The sequence below is a fragment of the Anas platyrhynchos genome, chromosome 4 (genome assembly GCF_047663525.1).
Source record: "Anas platyrhynchos isolate ZD024472 breed Pekin duck chromosome 4, IASCAAS_PekinDuck_T2T, whole genome shotgun sequence".
Classification (NCBI taxonomy): domain Eukaryota; kingdom Metazoa; phylum Chordata; class Aves; order Anseriformes; family Anatidae; genus Anas; species Anas platyrhynchos.
Genome location: NC_092590.1, coordinates 50,374,280 through 50,396,534, shown reverse-complemented (window position 1 = coordinate 50,396,534; position 22,255 = coordinate 50,374,280). Strand labels below are relative to the sequence as shown.

Sequence of the window (22,255 nt, the reverse complement as noted above, 5' to 3'; positions counted from 1 at the left end):
AAGAACTTGGATCCTTATTAGCAAAGAACTTCATCTTAACGTAAAAAAAAAAAAAAATAATAATAATAATTAAATTAAAATCTCAAAGGCAGAAAAAGGGCTTAGCCTATCACTATTCTATATAAAATACCATAGGAAAGGTCTCATCTAATGATTCTTCTAAAGCATCAACAGCTTGCAACATGCAAAATGATCCTTTGTCTATTCTATTTATTTGCTATTTGCTCCCTGCTGCTTTGTTGGAAGAGACATTTGCTATCACTGTCTTTTCATGGGTTTCATTCTACACTCTACTAGTACTCACCACTCGCCAATTCTACATTCAAAACAGAACAAGTGCTGCCATGGTGAATTGAAATGCTACCGAATGCTTGATGTCTCTCTCAAGTTTTCTGCATTTAGAGGATAGTTTTTGCTGTGTTTCTATTTGTTCAAAGAGAAATGAAACTAACTCAAACACATGGTGAGGCTGGAGGAAGAAGCTTACAAAGCATATAGACTTCAGAACCATCCAACTTCACTAGCACAAAACATAACACACAAAAAAAATATATGTTTCAATGTTCCCCTAGTTGTTTTAGCTTGGAAAATGCTTCTTAATTTTAGCAACACCAGGGACTACTATGCTGCCTTTCACTTACTACTTACACAAACCACAGAGTAGGATACACCAGGCAAGTATCTGAGCCCTTCAGTCTTGTTCTTGCAACGTAATAGCATCAGAGCAAACTTAGGTAATTAGATTGTCCAGCTCCGACTGCTGGAGCATGTTCAATACTACCCAGCAAGTGTATTGCAAAGAGACAAGAGGTAATGAAGGAAGGGAGCAAGGACAGAAAGGGTTACAGACAGCCGGGCACATGGTGAAGGAAGAGAAAGACAAATATTTCAGTAGTCTGTTTAGTAGGGGGTGCGATCAGATACCTACTTGCTCAGCCAGGCAAAGCAAGAGGAGTTAGCGCTTCTGAGTGAAAGGGAACTGCTACCTGATGCATCCTTTTCATTCTGCATCAGAACAGAGGTCTTAGCTGGAAATAAAGAGAGCAGTTGCTGTAAAATTTCCTTGATGTATATAAAATAGCAAACAACATGCCTTTCAGTCATCTCAGTGTCAGCAAGTCTCACAGGACATGGTGTTTCTAACTGTCCTAGATGAAAAACAAGCATAGACTTTCAAATTTACTTAAATAAAAATCAAAATTCTTTCTGAACTTCAGGCTTACATGTTACAACTTGAATATTTAAAACCCATGATTGCAAAGCCTAAAAATCAAGCACATAGAATTCTAAAAGATGATGGGACATCTCAGTATGTTTTAGTCTCAGTATTTTTTAGGTTGTTTCTGAACCCTTTTGGCTCAAGCAACTGTGCATTTCACTGACTTCTCTTTTAAATTCAGTGGTACATTGTCCCCAGTCGTTTGCAAATGGTAAAGAACTGCTTCTAAGCGTCCCAAGTACTCTCCCTCAACACCTTTTTCTTCTTTCAGTAGTGATTTCTTCATTTTGTTTGCTTTTATTTCACGAAAGTCATGTCAAATTAATGGAGACCAATTCTGGAGGACCACATGGGAGAAGACAATGGAAGAAATTTGTATACCATCATTCTTAGATTCAAAGCCTTGAACCTAACGTCCTAAATCACATATTCTTCTCCTCCAGCTTAGATTACAAAAGTAAAAGGAATAACTATTTTCACTTTGTTTTACATCATAAATACCATAGCTAGTTAAATTCCCCTTGTAATTTGGCAAATCCTTGCAAAGTATTTGAGCTTACACACAGTCCTCCAAGGCAAAGGAAAACCAACAAGTGATATGCTGTCAAACAGTTAATTACCTCCAAAATCGTAATTTCTATCTTCAGTTCAACTTTCTTATTATCAGCTGAATTTCTTTAATTGTTTCAGCTCCTAGAGCTCCCACTCATCTTGCTGTAGCACAGTTTGGAGAGACTTGTTCTGACAAATATTTGCTTTCCATATAAACATGCTGTAATTTACTCTCCTCTTGCTCTTCTTTTGACAAGCCAAATTAATCCAATGTGTTAATTTGCTTACTGTTAAGGCCAGTTTTTCAAACATCAGCTAAGCCTCCTGTTTGTTTGTTTGTTAAAAATAAAAAATAAAAAAAAGCAAAACAAAACACTCTTTTACTTGAAGTTGGAACCATCTGGGCTCTTGTCAGCAAGGGAAACTACAGAATGTGCAGCAGTGGCTTGGTGAAGGTTCACCTGAAATTTAAATAACAGATTCTCTGATGGAACTGCAGGTCTACACGGATCAGCATTCAAGCAAGAACCTTTTCCTTTTCAAGAGTTTTTCAAGAGTTTTCACACCATCTCATACACACACACAAAACAACAACAAAAACAAAACACCTTAAAACTCCCTCATACACCTCAGCTTTTCAGTCTGAGATGACTGTCAATAGGTCTGCGAACTCTACTTTACAAATGGACTCTTTTGCTTCGTAATTCTTATGGGCTATCTCAGAGCTTTTTTCTGAGCCTGCTTTTTTTTTTTTTTTTAAGACAAAAAAACCTCTTGTGAAAGCAAACAAAAAAATCCAAGATATTATACATGCAACAGTGGAGCCTGGCTCTTTCCTGCACGTAGAGACAATGGAAATAGAGTGCATAAAGCATGAACAACGTGAGCATCTGTAAAAGTATCTGTACTTCATGGAATAACTAACAAGTGTCACGGTCATTGTCTCCCTTTCTTGCCTTGAATTTCTCCTGATCTGTAAACCTCGGGGCATAACTAAAATAACACATTCATTGATTATGCCCTTTTGAATTGAGTTCGTCCACTAGAATTAATATACAATGCAGACTTCCGCAAGACCATTATCTAGAGGTAACAGAGTCCCACCACTTGGAGTCACCTCACCTCATCTCTCTTCCCCTTTATTCTTCCCTCTTCTATAACTACATGCATGTTCTGGAAAAACTGAGACATTAAATTATGCTTCTCCTGAAAGTTAATCCTGCTGCCTCCAAACACTTATCTTTTCTTGAAAGTAAATATTTTTGGTTCCATATACAGATGGCCCTGATCCTGAAGTTTCCTGAGCACACACAATTTTCTGACTGAAACCAGAAAGATGCCTCCTCTTTTCAATGCACAAGAATGAATGCAATGCAGCACTGTATCCAAGGTAGCTTCACGTTAACTCCGTTTTAGGTAGAAGTCCAGCTGTAGCAACATAAAGACTAGATAAATCAGTCTGAGCTGAGGTTCAGACTCTGGTGCCGAGATTGCTCAGAGCATCACACTTATCCAGCTTAAAACTAACTCAGGAATCTTTACAATACCTTGCAGTCAATTCTGTGACCACAGCTTATGCATTCCCTTCTAGACATACAAGGAATTTCTTATTACAGTGGTTTAGGGAAATAGACTACTAACCAGCCCCTTATGTCTTACAGATTGCTACAACATGCAAAAGTCATGCAAAAAAATGACTTTTGGTGGTGATTCACACGGGTTGGCATGCTTCAAGTTTTATTTGAATCTCAGGATCTACTGAATCTGACACCTGAAAAGCAAATATAATAAAAACTGCAGGATTTTATCTATTTTGCTTTACAGCTGTGCAGAGCTACATATTTCATATGATTTACACAGCAAAACCACTCATCGGCCCAGGGCATTTAAAAGGTCTTCAAGTATTGGACCAAGTTTCTAAAAAAAGCTTTGCTAAGTTGAGACCATAAAGAAATCTGAATGCAGTGTATATATGATTTGTGGTTTAATTGTGAATATTTTGTGTAGTTCTAGTTACTACCAACAAGTGGTGCAGGATAACATTTCATTTTACATAAACCAGATTCTGTAGAGATACAAAGAGTCAAATGTTCAAAGAATTTCTCTTACAAACAGATGAACTTGAAATTGTGCACACAGACTCAGCCATCTTTGTATATCAAACCGAATCAGTAAATGTCTGATATACAAATACAACTTCTGCTAGTGTAAAAAGAATAATAAAATAAAAGGTCCAAATGCAAATTTGGCCTATGCCCAAGCAAATGATGCTATATGTTCAGCTGACCAGTGAAAATGGAAGAAGCAAACATTTTCATAGATAACTAATATGCTGGCTTTGAAAAGCTTGCCCAAAGACTAGTCTTGAGAACTGGCTGAAAAACAGATCATGAAATTCTGGGTTCCAAACATATGATGAGTACAAAATTAGCAGACAAATTTGTACACAACTGCTCACCTGAATACTGGACCATTATGACAAATGTCCCTTGCATCTGTTGAATCCTAGTGGTAAATTTCCACAGGATTTTGAATTTTACCTTGCTAGCAAAAACAATAGCAAAGTGTCCTTCCTCAAATTCTTTCCTGCTCCTATATAAATGTAATATTCCCATAGATGGCAACTTTGCATTTTTGTACAACTGAGAAAGCAGTATCCTGTAGTTTAATGGGTCAGGAAACGAGGGCAAGAAAATCCTCTTACACTTCTCAAGGAATAAGTTTCTTCTCTCTCAAATGACAAAACTATCTCAGTAGGTTTGTAAAACATTGGTGGTATCTGCCTTGGGCTGGGAGAGAGAACCAGTACATCAGATTATAAGAAAGAAAGTCAGCTTTGTAAAAAATCATGAGCAGTAGACCTATTACCCTAATTTCAACCACATCTAAGATAAATAGGAACAAGATTCCACAACCTCTCTGGGCAACCTGTGCCTGTGCACTGTCATCCACACTGTTTATAAAAAATAAAAATAAAAAAATAAAAAGTGTTTCCTGATGTTCAGATAGACCTTCTTGTATTTCAGTTTGTGCCCATTGCCTCTTTTCTTATCACTGGTCACCACAGAAAAGAGCCTGATTCCATCTTCTTCACACCATCCTATCAGGTATTTATATACATTGGTAAGATCCCCCCCAGCCTTCTCTTTATGTTAAGCAGTCTCTTACTTACCAACTCTGCATCTTCACATTTTGGTCATTTTACCAAGGACGCAGTGACACAAGATGTTTAATGAGACACCACCTGGAACTTACCCCGTAAAAACAACAGAAATGCAGCTTTTGAATACTCTGGCTTGGCCAGCATTACAGTTTAACTCCAAAAGGAGCTGGTGTCTTTTCTTAATGATTTGGTTCATATGTACCACACAGCTCCTCCAGTCAGAAGCTCTGGCAAGGCATATGGGGATGATGTAAAAGTTACCTTCCTCGGTCTACTTTGCTAGGAGTGAGCTGTCTCCCTTTGATAAGGGGCAGAGTGGAAAGCAGTAAACAGGAACCTCTTAAACTCACCTCAGCAGGGGCTGGTAGAGGTCAAGAATCACAGTCCTGCTACTACTACAGCCCTTCAATTACTGTCCTTCAATTACTGTCCTACTGTCCTGTTGCTGACTGCCCACCCTGGATGAGTCAGCAACTCATCAGTTACATACTGCTCTTTTTCAGATTACTTTTCCAAGTATCCATGTGGTTATTTAGGTTAACACCACTATACCTAAACCAGAGCATTCAAATTTTGTATACCATTATACAGGAGAAGGACAGAAGCTCAGGTAGTATAAACTAGCATAGTTCCTTAGAAAACAATGGGTTTCTACCAGCCCTTCAATTACAGCCCTTCAATTACTGTGTGGACATATATAGCATATGTGTGAAGTGATTTAGTGGTTGCTCTGTTTTGCCTACTGAGTCACTGTTCTATATTTAACACCTTACTGTATAAAACACTTTGGGATACCTCAAGTATGACAGGCTCCATGCAAAATTAAATTCTACCTTAAATCTTCCTGGAAAAGCACCCCGCTCCCCAGTTCTTAGAGTACTAATTTTCTTCTCGTTGCTCAAATCCTCCTGTAGGCAAATACATTTTAATGGTTCAGAAGAGAGACCTGTGGTTCCTTCCTTTGCACCAAGGATTTGACTGTACTGCTTACTTTGACATGTTTGGTCTCCACCTGCATTTCACATAGTTACACTGTTCAGCTGCAGCAAATTACTCGGCTGCCAGTCAAAACCCCAAAGAAATGAAGTTATGGTTTGGCATCAAGATAAGTGGTGAACATAAAAAAACTGTGACAGTGTGCAGAAACACTATCCCTTCAACCAGCTACAGTAAAAAAGAAACCAGCATTGAAAATATCCTGAAATATTCTGGACTGACAATCACATTTGTCTAATAAAATATTTGTCTTTTTGCCCAAAATAGCCTCTAAAATAACTGAGGAATAAGAGCTGCCTTTATACCTCGTTGCTGGAAACCAAATTGAGCCCACTTGGTGGGGCCAGTCCAAAGACTGTAGCAGGCAACAGGAGGCTGTTAACTGCCCTGGACTTCAACTTACTTTCTTGATTGCTTTTAAGTGCTGACAGTGCAGTGATGTTTTATTCTCATTTTTATTTGTGCTGTAATATCATTCACAGTTCTCCTCTTGTCCCAGCCCAGCATATTTGCATTTTTTTCATCTAAGCTTCCACTGATGTTATCCATCTGCACTTGTTTGTATCCAGCTGGCCCTTGATAACTGCAACTGCCCACCCTGGATGAGTCAGCAACTCATCAGTTACATACTGCTCTTTTTCAGATTACTTTTCCAAGTATCCATGTGGTTATTTAGGTTAACACCACTATACCTAAACCAGAGCATTCAAATTTTGTATACCATTATACAGGAGAAGGACAGAAGCTCAGGTAGTATAAACTAGCATAGTTCCTTAGAAAACAATGGGTTTCTACCAGGCAGTGTCTGACCTCTTCAAGGAGTTAAGAACCTTTAAGGGTTCTTAAGGGGTATTAAAGGTCTTTAGAATCCTAGAAAACAGTTTAAAAAAAAAAAAAAAAAGTTATTGCAGCTAGAAGAAACAACAGGAAAAGAGGCACTGAGTGAAAAGAAGTACAGGAGGAAAGAACACTTCTCCACTTCTCTGTAGGCCTTCAAAAAAGCTAACTTCTGGAAAACTTTCTGCTGATTGGTACAGCTTCTTACAAAGACGACCTGGCCTTCTTGGCTTTCATCTCTTATTTAAAAGAATCTCTTTAAAGTGAGAAGCTTTCCTGCCAGTTACCATACAACCCAAGGTATATTTTTGTGAAATTATTATAGCAGAGTCCAAACCCTTCCTCTTCTTGGAGATTCACATTTTGCCTACCATCTGCCATTAGTAGAAGAAAGGTCTTTGTTTGTTTGTTTGTTTAATGAAAACAGAGACTTCATACAGTCCTCTAAAAGGAATACTTTGTCTAGGAATATATCTTATAACAAGGACAATATTAGTATCTAGGAAAATATTTTCCAGTATCTCCCAGTGACTGGAAAACTTCAAAACATATGTACTAAAACCCCAGAGCTCCAGCATTTGTCTAAGTAATGATTTTTGCCTTCAACATTTTGTGAAAGGAAAACTTACTTCTGTTCATTATTTTAAATTGGAGAGGTCTCTGTCTCACATTAAGGGTGGCTGTTATTGCATTCCTATTAATCTCTTTCCATACGCCACTGCCAACATTAATTCTTCATTCCTTCTCCTGGCCCTCTTTTTCACTATTTAACATTCATGCATGCTCTTGTGTGGGCATTAAACTTGGACACAAAATACAGACACACAGAATGATTCTCTAGATTGATTTTCTTTTTTCTAATCTGAGCTATTTGGGCAGACTCACGTCATGCAGAAGCCCCAAGCTAGCTAGAAGAGGTCACTCAACCACCTTAAACTCCTATGTAACTCCGGCACAAGAACCACACGCTATAGATCTGTCACTATAGGCTAGATTTGAAAGTTCTTCATCTTCACAATGGCCACCGGCTGTTAAGTGAAATCAACATATGGACAACTAAGACCTCTTGGAAATCTATTACATGTAAGCTAAATGACTGAAAAGTCCCTTTTTTCTCCCTAATTTACTACAGAAGCAGGACCTATCTGTCTGTACATACATGCTTCCTTCATACATCTTGATCTCCTCACCCAATTTTAGCCAAAGTTTGGCAGATGAATAGAGATCTGCAAGATAACTAGGTTCTTGCAAATTTTGTAACATAGGCAGTAAGGTAAAGGAGAAAGAACAACTGTCCTGAAAGAAAAGCTGCAACATCACCTCACAGGGAAAGGAGTCCTAAAAACCTCCCAACCACTGGCAAAGCTTCAGTGAGACAAAAAATTTGTTAGAACACCAGGCTTGTGATGCTTGCAGAACTACTTAATTAATGATAAATTCACAGACAGAACAACTGGTGAGCCAGTTTTCCTGTGGTTGTGACTCATATGTTTATCCTCAAGCATTTGGCTGCATGTCCCTGATACAGAGTATGCTTCAACGTAAACACTATGCTGAAATCTTACTGTATCCCTATTTATATATATATATTCTTACATATACATAAGTCTCCCTTTTTCGTTTCTACTTACAGGCTTAGTTATAACCTCTTCACAGAGAAAAACAACAGCCTACTTTAAGAAAAAAAAATCACTAAACTAAAAGTGGTGTGGTTGTTTAATGCAGATCCAGATGCAGATTTTAGAAACCCTCTAATTGGATTCTGGGGCACACCGCTGATTTTAAATATACTTTAGTTACTTTTTTTCATTTACTGTATCATATCCTTTAGTCACTGTATGCACTGATTGTACAGTGTAGTTTATAATGGAAGTTTATAAAACTTACTACATCAGTTTTCAAAATCATATTGAATCATCCTTCATGAAAGAATTAGAATCATCAGTCTGCTTTTTCATTAGAATTATAATGAAGATACTTGAATTACTGTTTGCATTTTAAAAACCCCAAAAGATATCATTTGGATTTTAGTCACTAGAGGGAAGGATTTAATTTCAGTGAATGTCTGTAATCTTAAAAAATGAAGATACAGGAGACCACATCAAGAGAATGGAATGCAAAAGTAACTCAACATATAATAGATTGTGCTGGGCTTTCCTGATCATCATGACTGAAGAATATAATTTTAGTGCTTTCAATAACAGTATTTCTCAAGTGTTGTTAAAAGGAGCATTCAACTCTTCCCTACAATGTAGCTACTGCATGAGGAAAAAGTATTATATTCCAGGCTAAATCCAGTGTAAAGATGGAACCATCTCCCATAGTCGTATTTGAAAAGCTCAGGAATGAATTGAAAAAGAGGAGTGTCTGCTGCCTAGTGAGGTATCTGTCTGCTTTTCTCCTGAACAGCTGTGTTTCGTCTATGTAGCTGAATAACAGATAACAGAAGACACTGTCCACTTAATTTAGCTCATCACTGCTGAATAGGAATGACTCTATACAAGTCTACTTCTCATACATTGCAAGTGACTCCCCAGAAATCTGCCTACAAATATGTGTTCCTTAACATTTCTCCTGAATTTACCACCCAACAAAAAGAAAGGACAAGGATCTCCCCTTTACTGTCATTTTCACAAAACCTGCATGTTAGGTTCTGTTGATAAAAGACAGGCACAATTATTTTCTTACAACGTCCACATCGTTTCAGCATCTTTCTGCATCCTCATAGTACATGCAGCAAGGCCAAATCTTGTTTATGACAAAGACAACAGCTATAAACAACTCAAGCACTGCAGTCAAATGCTCAAAAAGGACATAAACTTACACTTCAACACTCATCTTCAGCCACTCTGTTTGTCCTGAAGCTTTCTTCCTTGGAAGATGAGACATTATTTTTAGCAAACTAAGTGAAAATATAGCTTAACTCCTTTAAACAACAACACAAACATAAAAAAGGCCCAGTGGAGGCCTTCTACTTGAACGATGCTACAAAGATTTCTTCCTCTATTTTCCACTCTACTCTACAGCCTTGATATAAATTGTTTCTTCTTTAGATAGCAACATTAAGCCACATTAAATTTTGTCAAATCTAATGTATCTAATGTTGTTTCTTTTCCATGAGAGAAATCTATGTGTTTAAGAAACATTTTTTTTTTAATTGCATAAACACACACACAAAACAAACAAACATACAAACAAAAAACTAACAAAATCACAACAAGAGATTCTCCCTCACATGCACTAACTGGGTGAACTTCCATTCTCATTTCTCTCAACCACCTCTATGGATTTCAAGGCAACTGTCTGAATTTGGCTGAGAACAGAATTTAGGATCCAAGACTGAGGTTTCCTCAGCTATTTACTAAAATACACTTCTCTGAGCTATGATGTGTTTCCCATTTTTCCCCCATGCATACAAATAAATGATACCTACTTTGAGATACTGAAGAAGAAAAGAAAAATCTCCTTCGGTCATTGAATTAGGGACCTACATGAGGTACAAGTTAGGTTTTCCCATTAGGGCTTTTATTCACTCCCAGGCATATGCCATCTCAGCAGGCCACCACAGACTAGACAGAAACATGAACTCCCTACTATCATACTGTTGATGTTGGCTGTCAGGCTACCATGAAACCAGCTCCACAGGAAAGTCTAATATTTGAACTTTTCACTCTTATTTCATTTTATTAGACAGCAGTGAAGGTTAGCTTTGTAAAAAAAAAGGCTGAGCTAAAAACTTGAAATGCTGGCATTTGGAATGTAGCATTTTTACCCCGCTCCTGATTAGGAAATGGCCTTTCCAAACAGATCTTTTTTTGTTGTTGTTGTTTTGTTTTGTTTTGTTTTTTTTAATGATTATTTCTGATGGACAATTCTAAACTTGCTGAACACACAGGTAGAGGTCTGTGTTTTCTAGGGTGAAGCTGTAAGCATAAAAAGACTCTACACAGGACAAATCTCAGCATATTTTTCTGGACTTTGCTGTAATTCATACTGTAATGCACAACTGAAGTGCAGAGCTGGCACTAAGTTTTGGAGACTTGCATGACAATGGAAATTCAACTCCACTCCCCTGAACACTGGCTTGAAGAATCTAACCTACATACAGTGTTGTTCATATGATGACATAATGTGTTCATTAAAGAGAAGTACACAGGTCCCCTGAAAGAAGGCTCCCTTTTGGAAGTAATGAAGAAAAGTGAATATTCATAAATACAGTTTGGGACAGTAGAAAGAAAGTTTACAACCAAGCTCTTTAACATATACTGTATTTCAAAACAGGCATCTGAAATCAGAAGTCACTTTTAATAATCTTGGGAGAGATGCTTAATGTTTCTACAATACAGTTTAGCCTAAGCACTTAGTATATTTTAGTGGAGCAATGATGCAAACCACATACAAAAAAACACTTCCTAAATGAAATCTACAGAGATTCTGTCTTGACTACTCAGATAAATGTTGAATAAGAGCCTGAACATAAATTTGTATTAAATACTAGAGGTACTCACCGTAGACAGATAAATAAGATTATATCTAATGCTTGTCAGAAGTTTTCCTTGGGCATCTTTTAAGCCCTATGCTACAGCAAAATAATGGAAGTGTGTAAAGAACCTTAAGTACATGCACTTCCATCTAAGTGCTCTTATTTTTTAAGATTCTCAAGTGCTTTGTGGGGCAGGCCTAACCTAGTTCACATGCACATCATTTGAACTCAATGCCAAAGACAGACTCACTCAAGCATAAAGACAGGAAGTGAGAAAAATGATTTAAATGTTAACCATTTTAAAAGATGTTTTCTTCAAGATACAATTTTGATTTTGAGATCAAACAAAAGAAACAGAATTCCAGATCTGTGCCTAGCAGCTGGCACTTGCAAGATCTGAAAGTACAAAGCTAGATCTGCAGATAATACTGCCAAAAATGGGACTAGTAAAGTTATAAAGTTAAACATATGCCATTGCGTATAGAATAGGAGTGTATGTGTGCATGTGTTCTAGACTGGAAACTCAAAACTGCAGCACAGAATCAAGATCACTATGTGTAAAATCAGTAACTTTTGTACCTGTTCTTCCTTTAAAGGCAGGCTAAATATGTTTGCTTTTTCTCAATGTAGAAAGCCACCTGTAGCTTCAGGTACCTGATATACATTGATGACTTCATAAATCTGTCGGTTCTGAACTCTTCTCAAATCACAGAGCCTTTAAACATTTTCATCCATTTTTTACATCCTGTCATTAAACCGTTCATTACCAAATCCATTGTGATTACTTTAAGAGTGAAGAGTAGAAGGCAGAATTGTCAACTGACCTGTGTTCCCTGAGGTAGGTGTAGGAAACGCACAGCAACAAGACTGCAGGAAGGGACTAAATCCAGCAAAGCACTAATAGACTTCTCTGCACTCTGATGTAGCTGTTTCAAGACTGAGCTGCTGTAACGATAAGCAAAAGGATTTTCTTTCAGCTTTCTAGATGAAGGAAAGCAGGATGAATACTATTAACATGTGTTTACACTTACAAATATCCCAGGAGCAAAAATACAAAAAAAAAAAATCAATTAAGTCTTACTGACTTGAAATCTTGTCCTAGTGACTTTAGTGACTACTGTCACCACCACAGTGTTTAAAACAGGAGCTCCAAATTGATCATATATATATATATATATATATTGTTTTTTTTTTGTTTTTTGTTTTTTTTCAAAAAAAGAGTTGGATGTTTTTTTCAGTTTCAATTCTGGTTAAAGCTTGCTCTTAGACTAAAATTCTAACTTAGGGCTACAATTTAGTGAGAAGGAGCTGCAATGAAAATGCAAATACAAACCTGCATGTCAGTAAGTGATATATTTTAATTAGGCATTATCCTATGCCTAAAGTTCTGATAAAATTTACAGCTACCTTTCCAAGAAACTAGTTTTCATTACTTAAGTGCAAAGCTGGCCTGTCATTACCTCACATATATGCACTACAACATGCTCTGCATTTTAAAATAGGATGTGTCAAATACTCGAGATAAAATCACAATGTTGGGTGCAATCCAATCTATGAAGTGAAATTTACCACATTTACATTTAGTACTAAAACCATGACTTATGAAAATCCTAAATTGAAAACACTGCTTTAGAAAAGTGGGCATAAATTGTAGCAGTTGATTAGGGAGTCTTGGTAGGGCCTGCTTTTTGAAATGAATGGTCCTGGTTTACACTGCTGTGACAGCAAGACCCTTATGCTGACTCACAACAGGCATCATTCAGGAAGATCTGAGAGCAGACTAAGGTCTTCTGGCTTACACCAACCATATGAAGGGGTGCACACAAACTTATGGGGACAATCGTTGACTTATGTCAACCAAATGTCCATGCATAGACCAGACATAAGCAACCAGCTTGGTTTGCAAGTGTTAAGTACCTCAAAATTTCCTATTGAAATTAATACAGAAAGATATGGTGCCAATCCTTTCAAAAACTTTTTCTACAAATCAGAGTCTAACTTTATGCTCCACAGGAGCTAAAGTTTCTTCACTTGTACCCAAACTAGAGATTATTTAAAGCACCTAATGCCCAGTGTGAAAGTGATTCAGCTGCTTCTGCAAATCATGCCTTTAAAGGCACTCAATTATCCAGTCAATTATCAGAACAAAAGATAGGATGTTACAAGAGAGATATTTTGTCTCATGTTTCTCTGTGAGGGTGGTTCCAAAAACAGCACCAATGATGGCTGGAATTAATTTGGTCAAGATGGTGATAGTTTTCTGAAACTGGAAGAAGCCAAGAGAGGACAAAGGCATGTCTGATTACAATTCTGCCTGAAAAACTGCCAAATCTGTTACAAATCTTGTCCCTCAGGTTACTTATTCTGTAAAAATGGCAAAAAAATGGCAAGTCAGATGCACTGATTCTTTTTTATTGCTTCAGTCACAAATCAAAACTTCCTTCTCTCTCCTTCTGTTCTCCCTCCTTCCTTTCTCCTCTACCTTGGTCAGCAGCTGTACTGTACCCAGGATAAGTTCCCAAAGCCAAGATTCTTCATTTTGGACTGGAAAAATAGTGTCTGCACTGATTAATAAGACATTGAAAAACTTACCTGGTGACTTTGTGTGCATGTGACTTTCCTGCTGCATCCTGTTCAGCATTACATGGCAAGAGCTATCGCCTAGCAATTCACCACAACAGAAGACATTCCTGTCCCTGGTGGAGAGGCTATTTGAAAGCCCTTTTGCATGTCGGGACATGAGATGCTTTTCACCCGTTTTACAATCTGTTATGGAGAAAGGAAATAAATTGTTCAACAGTACAAACATCTACAGAAAATGTCACTTAGCAATATAACCTGTGAATTCTGTTTTTTAGGAAGACGATGTATGTTATCATGCTTTCTGGGAAGCACTGAACCTGTTTGCTGCTGTTAGGCAGCACTAGGGTACGAAGAATTGGAAGTTGATGCAAGTCATGTTTAGGCATAGAAGTGAAATGCAAGCAATCTACATAAGCAAAGGGAAAGCTGTAGAGATGCACTATCATCACAAACTTTCAACTTAGTAATTTTTAGTGGCTTTGAAATCTCCGTCAATACATGACATTAGGCAAATTTATAAAAAATCATTTTCTTTTCTCAACTCTCGAGCACAAGAAGATTGCAAAACTTAATAACTTGGGAATAAGCAATGAAGCAGAGAATGCACTATTAAACTTGGCTTTCCTCAGAGACAAGATCTCCTGCTGTTTTATTCTTTTTCTTCTCTAATGGGAACATTCAAAACCGAATTGTATCAAATGAACACAAGTCAGTGATTTAACTCTAGACTTTTTGCTCTGTTCCTTGAACTGGTATAATTCGGCAATGCCAAACTCCATCTTTTAAGAAGATGACCCTTAAGGGTTAGTTTTTGCCAAGTCAATGCAAGTGCTCACCTCACCTCAGAACCAAAACTCAGAGAGGGGCAACAAAGAATCAAGAGCAGTCATCACAGGTGGAAAAAACATCTTTATACAGTCCTTATACAGTCACAGACACTTGGAAGATTCAGTCCAGTTCTCACCAAAACTGTGTTTCTACCATGAAAACTGTTACTGTAACTTGAACCAATTTGAAGGCAGTCTCTGAAGGGAAGTCAGTGACTGAATTGGAATGGATCCACTTCTAGTCTCTCTGCCCTAGGGAGAGGGAGAAACATTTTTAAGTTCAAGCAAACACTACAAAACAGAGCGACTAATTTAACTGTTGCAATCCTGCAACACACCAGTAGACTCACTTTAAAATACATTTAAAATTGAGTAAAAAAGTAGAAAAAGTAGCATAAGTATGGGAAGTAAACAATAATTTCTCTAAATGCATTGGGTAAAATATAGCTTTGCCATATAAGAGGTAGAGCAAAGCGGTTCTACCTAAAAGGCCAAGCAGGGTTCAGTTTAAAGACCAGGTTGTTGACTTGAAGAAACGCTCCCTCTAGTGTGATAGATTACTTCCCTCCCCGTCTAAGGTCTGGGCAGGGGTGAAGAAAAAGCTGCACACATTCACCAGTGTTACATGATTAACGGTCTGCAGCTCCATCAAACTTCTACTGAGGCTTGAGATTTCAGCTCAATGTGAGGAGCAGACAGTGAAACAGACATTTACGTTTTGCTTCCAGGTTCAAAGTTGTCAGCATGGGGGAACAGCACGTGCTGTTGAGCGCAGAGAGCTGAGTCAGCTACTAATTTCTGGACAAAACCCTTGTTGGAGATAAGAGACTCTACATGTATGCTTTCATTGTGGTACTGCAGAAGTGCAGTGTAACAAATTAGTTCTGTCCTCAATCATATGTAGCAAACCAACATTATCATTACAATTGCCAGGTGACATCTGCTTTCACAGTGGCTTACTGCACGGCAACCAGCAGATTTCAATGAAATAAGGTGGCTACTACATAGCCCAAGGTACTGCTGTGTATTTCATAGTAATATTTTGTAATAGGAGGGCCCTATACACTATGCAGATGATGTAAATGAGTCTAATTAATATTCAGCACTTCCAGAAAAAAAATCAAACTGTTAAACCAAAGTACACAATTTTTTTCCAAATACCTGCCATGATGCATCTAGTAGCCTCTCCTCTGTGTGTGTTTAGAAGTACTACTGCAAATGGGAAGGTATGTATTGCTGCATAACAAATAATTGCACCCTTTGGTTTCAAGAAAAATTATAGCCATATGTTAGTCGCTGGCCTCCTGAATTGTTAATTGCATGTACCGGAAGGCCAAAAGAGATGAGAATCACTTAGACATAGCAAAACTTAGAGTTGGTCTTCATGTTTCTTTCAGTCTGCTGGATACTTCTCAGGGTATAAGGACATTTCAAGTGCAAAGCTTAGCCTCAGGACAACACAGATGTTCTGAACAACTTACAACATAGCATCCAGTTCTGATCAGTAATTAACTTACGTTCATCAGAAACCTACTTTAACATAGCAAAGATATATGAACACAGATTTAACCACGTCTGAGGAAAGCAACAGGTGGTTATTCACCTGAATTAGCACCATGGTTGGAGGCGCGAGGCAAAACTATGCCTCTATTGTACAAGATACTGTATGTTAACAAGTAAAAAGAGACACTCCTGGGCCTGCAAAACTTAGAGGTAAAATACACAGAAAAGAAAGAAACCGGAATTAGAGATGCACAGTTTAACTAAGTGATCTAGTGCCAGGGAGCTGGCATAGAAATCTAGCTCTCAATCCACATCCATCTGGTTTTCCAATTGCTGTTCCTCCAGAAGGGTGTCTTATCAGTAGAAAAACCAAGCATGTTATTTTCTTTTTTTTTTCCTTCTTCTTCTTGGAAGAGAATAGTCATTGGAAGTTCATGTACACAGGTCACTGAATAAAAGCAAATTGTTCTGAGTTCAAGTGACTTTTCCTGAAATGTCACAGCAGCTCATTCTCGGAAACTACTGATAACAGACTGACAGTGCAAGCATTGGGAAGAACTGAGTGTATCTACAGTAAAAGAAATACTGACCAATATTTCATCACACCATCTAAAGGAAAGTGAGCCTCAAAAGGCCACACAAATTGCATGAGAGACTTAATGTCCACAGACTAGTAGTGAAGTAGCCACTGTCACATTCTGGTTGCTTTTGAAAGCAGAGCTCCAAACTATCAGAAATGATGAGAGGAAAAATGACGTTACGATCCATCACTATACAACTTTGGAGAGGAAAACAGCCCTTCTTCCCAGCTCAAATGACCTGGGGAAATTCTTTAAAAAAATTTACATATTTCAGGGGACAAAAGAAGATATGTTGTCTGAGCAAATGGTCTTCAAATGAAACGTGGACTCACATGGACAAAACTGAAAATATCTGGGCATTTCATGAAGCAGGCCTGATGTAACAATAAGGCAAATACATTAGGTTGCTTCAGGATGCTGGTTGTGATATGGAGAGAACTGAATTTGCAGAGGTTCATTCTAATCCCATGACAGATTTCAGCTCTGTTACTGTGCTACCCTGCTCTGCCTGGACCTCCCATTAGAGTTACTCGGACGAACCAAGCACACAGAGTGACCAAAATGCCAAACACAAAGAAAAGTCTGCTCTAAATAAAACACTTCAGCATACTTTAACCGCTCACACTAACAAACCCAGATGTTCCCCCAAATTGGACCCTCACCGAGTACACCATCTTTCTATTCCTGTTTTAACTGTGGTTTACTACTTGGAACTGAGAAGTGGTTCGTTCTGAAGAATGTAGTCTTAAATGGAGACTGTGCATTTTTTTAAGTGTACGTTTCTGTTTGGAAAGAAAAGCTTCAGTAAATGAGGTGAGTCACATAATGGAGAAGCACTTATCAAATGGCTAAATTGATTAGACCGCAGCACGAAAGAGCAACACAGCTGAAAATAGCCAAAATGCAGAGTAAATAGGAAACCTCTTTGGGCTGTTTGACATTGTGGTCTGCTTGTGGAGCCAGTTAATAAACCTAGGGGCTGGGAATGCGTTATCCAAACTCTGACCCCAGCTAAGTATAATTATTTGAACAATACAAATTGGAAAGAGACTTAATCTAAAATAGTTTTGCATGAGATAAAAAAGGATTCATAGTTCATAAAGCACGTCCTCTATAATGAATAGGCACTGCTTTCTCAAAAGCACTATAATCAGCAGCTTCAAGCTGCTCAGCAGCTTTTTCATTCAAAGATGGTGCTATTTAACCTACTTGGCAGCATGCTACTTTTAAGCATAGCAATCTAAAGACATTATTACCTTTATCTGCACCTTTCTTCTTTCCCATATGTCTGTACATCAGTTGTTTCAATCACTTCAAGCATTTTTAGAACAATATTTCCAGCATGTAATAAAATTGAGGAATCCCTCTATTAACTTGGTATGATTTCACAAATATATAGCTTATGTATAAAACAGTATTTATAGAAAATACAACATATTTTTCTACCTAGCCTTAACATGTCAAAGTTTTGTCATGCAACTGCATAGTAAAAAGGCATTTGCTTAAACATTTTAAGACAACCACTTAAAATGCACTCAACTTGGTATGTTTAAAACTGCATTCTACTCTCATTAACAATTTTATACCACTTTAACCCCATTAAATTCAGGACAGTTATTCCACTAGTATGAAGTGATGGTGCCCACCTTTTTTCAGCTTGAGTTTCAAGTTCCAGGCTGCTGAATGGTTCGTTCGCAGGATCAAGTTATTTTAGGAAGAGGAAAAAGCCAGTATGAACAAAAGACAATGAGAAAGTCAGGCACTCAGTCCACAGAAAACTGCTTCAGTTGCCCTATAACAGACAAAAGATAGGATTAGCAAAAGCTAAAGAAATTATCTGCAGCTGTACACCTTTCCCCAAGGTAGCATCTAAACCGCCTACAGGATATCCATTGAAACCATTTCTCACAGTTCCGAAAATCTGCAGTGGTTTCATGCTCTTACAGTCTTTTATTTCCTTCTTTACTTCTGATGTTGCAGTGACACAATCCTGCACTGAAATCAAGTGTCTGTTCTCACATAAGCAATGGCAACCTTTTCCTTGTTCCACGATGAGCTCTTTTATTCACAACAGCTATATCCTATAAAACAGTGCACCAAGTATTTCAACACCTGTTAAAGTTATTTTACCAGAGACAGACAAATTTATGGAAATGTTAGTCACAGAGAATAAGAAAAAAAAGTCTTGTCACATAGAATGTGACAAAGATACAATCTATATCATTGCATCCTACTGTGGTTTAAACTTTCCACAGTACAAAGAATTACAGTCCACACTGGAACAAGAATTCTTCTAGTTCCATTCACAGAATCACAGAATCACAGAATTTCTAGGTTGGAAGAGACCTCAAGATCATGGAGTCCAACCTCTGACCTAACACTAACAGTCCCCACTAAACCATATCCCTAAGCTCTACATCTAAACGTCTTTTTCAATAACATATGTCTCAGTACTCCATCCTCCTTGACAGATTGGTTGAGTCTACTTTACAATGGAGTTAAGCACTCAGTTCTTGATCTCGTGCATATGAATATCTATGGATACTAAACATTGTCTTTGTTCTAAATCAGGAGACACGATGACTTCAAGCTAATACTCAAAAGATCTCTCTGACCTCTGTACGAACAATTTCCTCTTTTACTTTCCCCCACTGCCTGCTGACACCAATGGATCTGAAGGCAAAGAAAGAAACATTTAAATATCACTTATTAGCAAGCATTCTGCAATCTGCTTTGACAAAAGGGCAGAGGTTAAGGGCCTAATGGTTGCTATATTTTCCCACTGCAAGAAACTAATTATTTATATTTTTTAAAAGCTTGTGTTTGTTTTCACATTGGTCAAAAGACAACAGTTCAGCCTGATACATGTGATCTGAAGAATCAAGAAGAAACAGACTGAAGAATCAAGCAGGTACCTTCCTTATTTAGAAAGTAAGAAATGGAACTTCTATGTTAAGTTTTGAATGAAAAACTGCTCTATCCAACAACCCTACATGGAAAGTCACTTGAATCTTCAAGTGGGTTTCAAAAGGATTAGTTACCTTTCCAGCTTTTATATTCATCTTTTTATTGCTCTCAGAATCACCATAAATCAACAGATGGATGTCATCAACGTATGCAGTATGTAAAATATCATAAAAACCTAGCTAATTTTGCAAGGAAGGAGGTGCCAGAAGACTAATACATACAGCCAGGGACACGGTTCCGGTACATCAGAAATCAGTTCCAGGGCACCACTCCAGGCTGTTCTAACTCCAAATGAGTGCTGTAAAACAAGTAATACATCAACTGTCTAAAATGCTTATCAGTGTCTGAAAATTGAGAAAGAACTGGAGAGCAAAATTTGCATATCACCTCATAACAATACCTTCTAATTTTGAGGGGGAAGCAATGGCAAAGATTATTTGAGAATTGTAGCTTTTAGTGTTATGAAAAAAGGGCCTGGTTTGATTCAGTGCTATACGATTTATTGCCACACCTGGCAATATAGGGCTAGGGAATTTTATGGGCAAGGAAATGCCACTTGATGCTTTTATAATTAAAAAGAACAATGTATAGATAGTTTACATGATGTGACAATTTTCTTTGTGAACATTTACTTAAAACCTTGTGCCAGGAACACTGAGGAGACTACATTCAAAATTAAAAAACATATTCCTTTGGACCCTCACTGCTATGCTCTAAATCATCCTGAAGAGTTCACAGAGACTAAGATAGGATTTTACATTCCCACCGCTCACCTCTATGAAATTATTAGAGGTAGAAAAGTTCTTTTTCAGAAACAGTAATGAGACCAAAGGTTTCTGAGCGTATATGTCCACGGAGGCTGATTTGCTCCAGGAAGATGAAATGTTTCACATATTTTATAATTGCATCTTAAAGCTGGAGGTTGAGAGGAAGTTAGCTACAGTAAGGGCGATACCTCCAAGTCAAGTCAAAAAAGCCAGGCTGAATTGTCCCAGTGGAACCTGCTTTGCACACAGCACCTTCAAAACTCCATCCCCAACTGTAATTGTTGAAACATAGCTACAAGATCTTTAGAAAATCTAACTGAATGTGCCAGAAAACCACATGCCACTGCTTAGGATCCAGTGACATAAGTACAATTTGCTACCATCCAAGTGCACAAATGCTATTTCCTTTGTCCTCTTGAATGAACCAAATTAAACAACAGAAACATTCTCTGATCACCACTAATCTAACTACCTATGAGTTTCTAGGTTTACCAATTGTTGTTTTCTTCTTACAGGACAGTTTCTCCTGAGCCATACATATTATTAGAGACAAAAGCAGCTTGATGTTGCTGCAGAAAATAAGTCTAGAAATAGAGTGTAACAATTAACGTAATTAATGTAAACGACTAGATGTGTTAAACTAAGACTTAAAAGAAAATTAGAATGTATGAGAATGAAGACTGTTTCAACTCCATTCTGCCTAGATACTTTGTGGGAAAGCAGATAATAGCAGAGTATTATTTAGATTTTTGAGCATCCTTTGCTAAAGTCCTTCTTGAAGAAAAGCTGGAAAAAAGAGGAAGCAAGTAAGAGGAGTGGTGCCTTTTTTTTTTTTTAATGTGGTCAGAAGATAATAACAATTTTGTGATTTTTTGTGCTCTTTAATTTATCTGTTAAAGACCTGAAAGAAGATACTCAGCCAATACTGTTATCCTTTGGATGTGCAACATAAAATAAGATTTCTGTTTAAAACAAGTCAGAGTAACTTGGAACTGTGAAATAACCCTCCACTATCAGCAGGAGGACAGCTATCTGAAGACAAGGATGTATCACACTGAAGAACTGCCATAACACAATTCTAAATCAACTTATTTAATTATGATATAAAAACCTAAGAACTACCTGGAGTAGATAAGACCAAGCTAGTGAACTCCTTAAATATATAAATGAAAGAAGAAATACCTGAAGAGGGAAAATGGACTCTTGAGAAAGCTGAACAGGCTGACTGGGAGAGGCAGAGTGCAAAGAAACACAATACTTACCTGATAAACTTGGAGAAGAAACATTTTTTTCTTCAGAGGGAATGCAAGACCTTGACCTGTTTATGTTCATTCTGTTTCTTCAAAGAACTTTTCAGTATCTTGCTTAGCTTTCTGTGAAGAGCAACAACTCATTGTGACACGATAACAATTTAATGCATTTAATTCAGCTTTTCTCTATTCCTTTGAACACTTAAATAACTTGTTTCTAAAATCAGTTTTATATTCCCCTAGGGAATTCCCTAGCCTGTTTGTCCCCAGAAGAGAGACACTCAAAAGAACAGATCACAAAAGAGTGGTTTCTAAAGGAAGGCACCCATTGAACTCTCATTTATCCTTGAAAGGCTAAGAAGGTCTGTTTCTGTGAGAAAAGTCAGAGAATTCACCACTTTACATGTACAGAACTAAAGCAAAGACAAAACAGTTTCTGCTATTACCTAAGCATTTTTTTAAATGTTATTCTGCATATACATCTACCAGAGACAGCACAGCACTGAAAGGAATGAAGATGTGGGCTT

General features: G+C 37.5%; 1 protein-coding gene across 5 annotated transcripts in view; it reads right to left on the bottom strand.

Moving 5' to 3' along the window:
• The window catches only part of ADAMTS3 (ADAM metallopeptidase with thrombospondin type 1 motif 3), a 158,338-nt gene extending 136,480 nt beyond the window's left edge, over window positions 1–21,858 (bottom strand). For 2 of the 5 annotated variants that reach the window (XM_072037577.1, XM_072037576.1), the window contains exons 1-7: window positions 21,741–21,858; window positions 19,933–20,009; window positions 18,391–18,536; window positions 14,670–14,912; window positions 13,843–14,016; window positions 12,075–12,195; window positions 929–1,028 (exon numbers count right to left, since the gene is read on the bottom strand). The gene's annotated coding sequence lies outside the window, so the exon portion shown is untranslated. The remainder of the gene's footprint in view (window positions 1–928; window positions 1,029–12,074; window positions 12,196–13,842; window positions 14,017–14,669; window positions 14,913–18,390; window positions 18,537–19,932; window positions 20,010–21,740) is intronic. The other 3 variants (XM_072037580.1, XM_072037579.1, XM_027457034.3) reach the window with 3 other exon arrangements.
• Window positions 21,859–22,255: the final 397 nt, after the last annotated feature.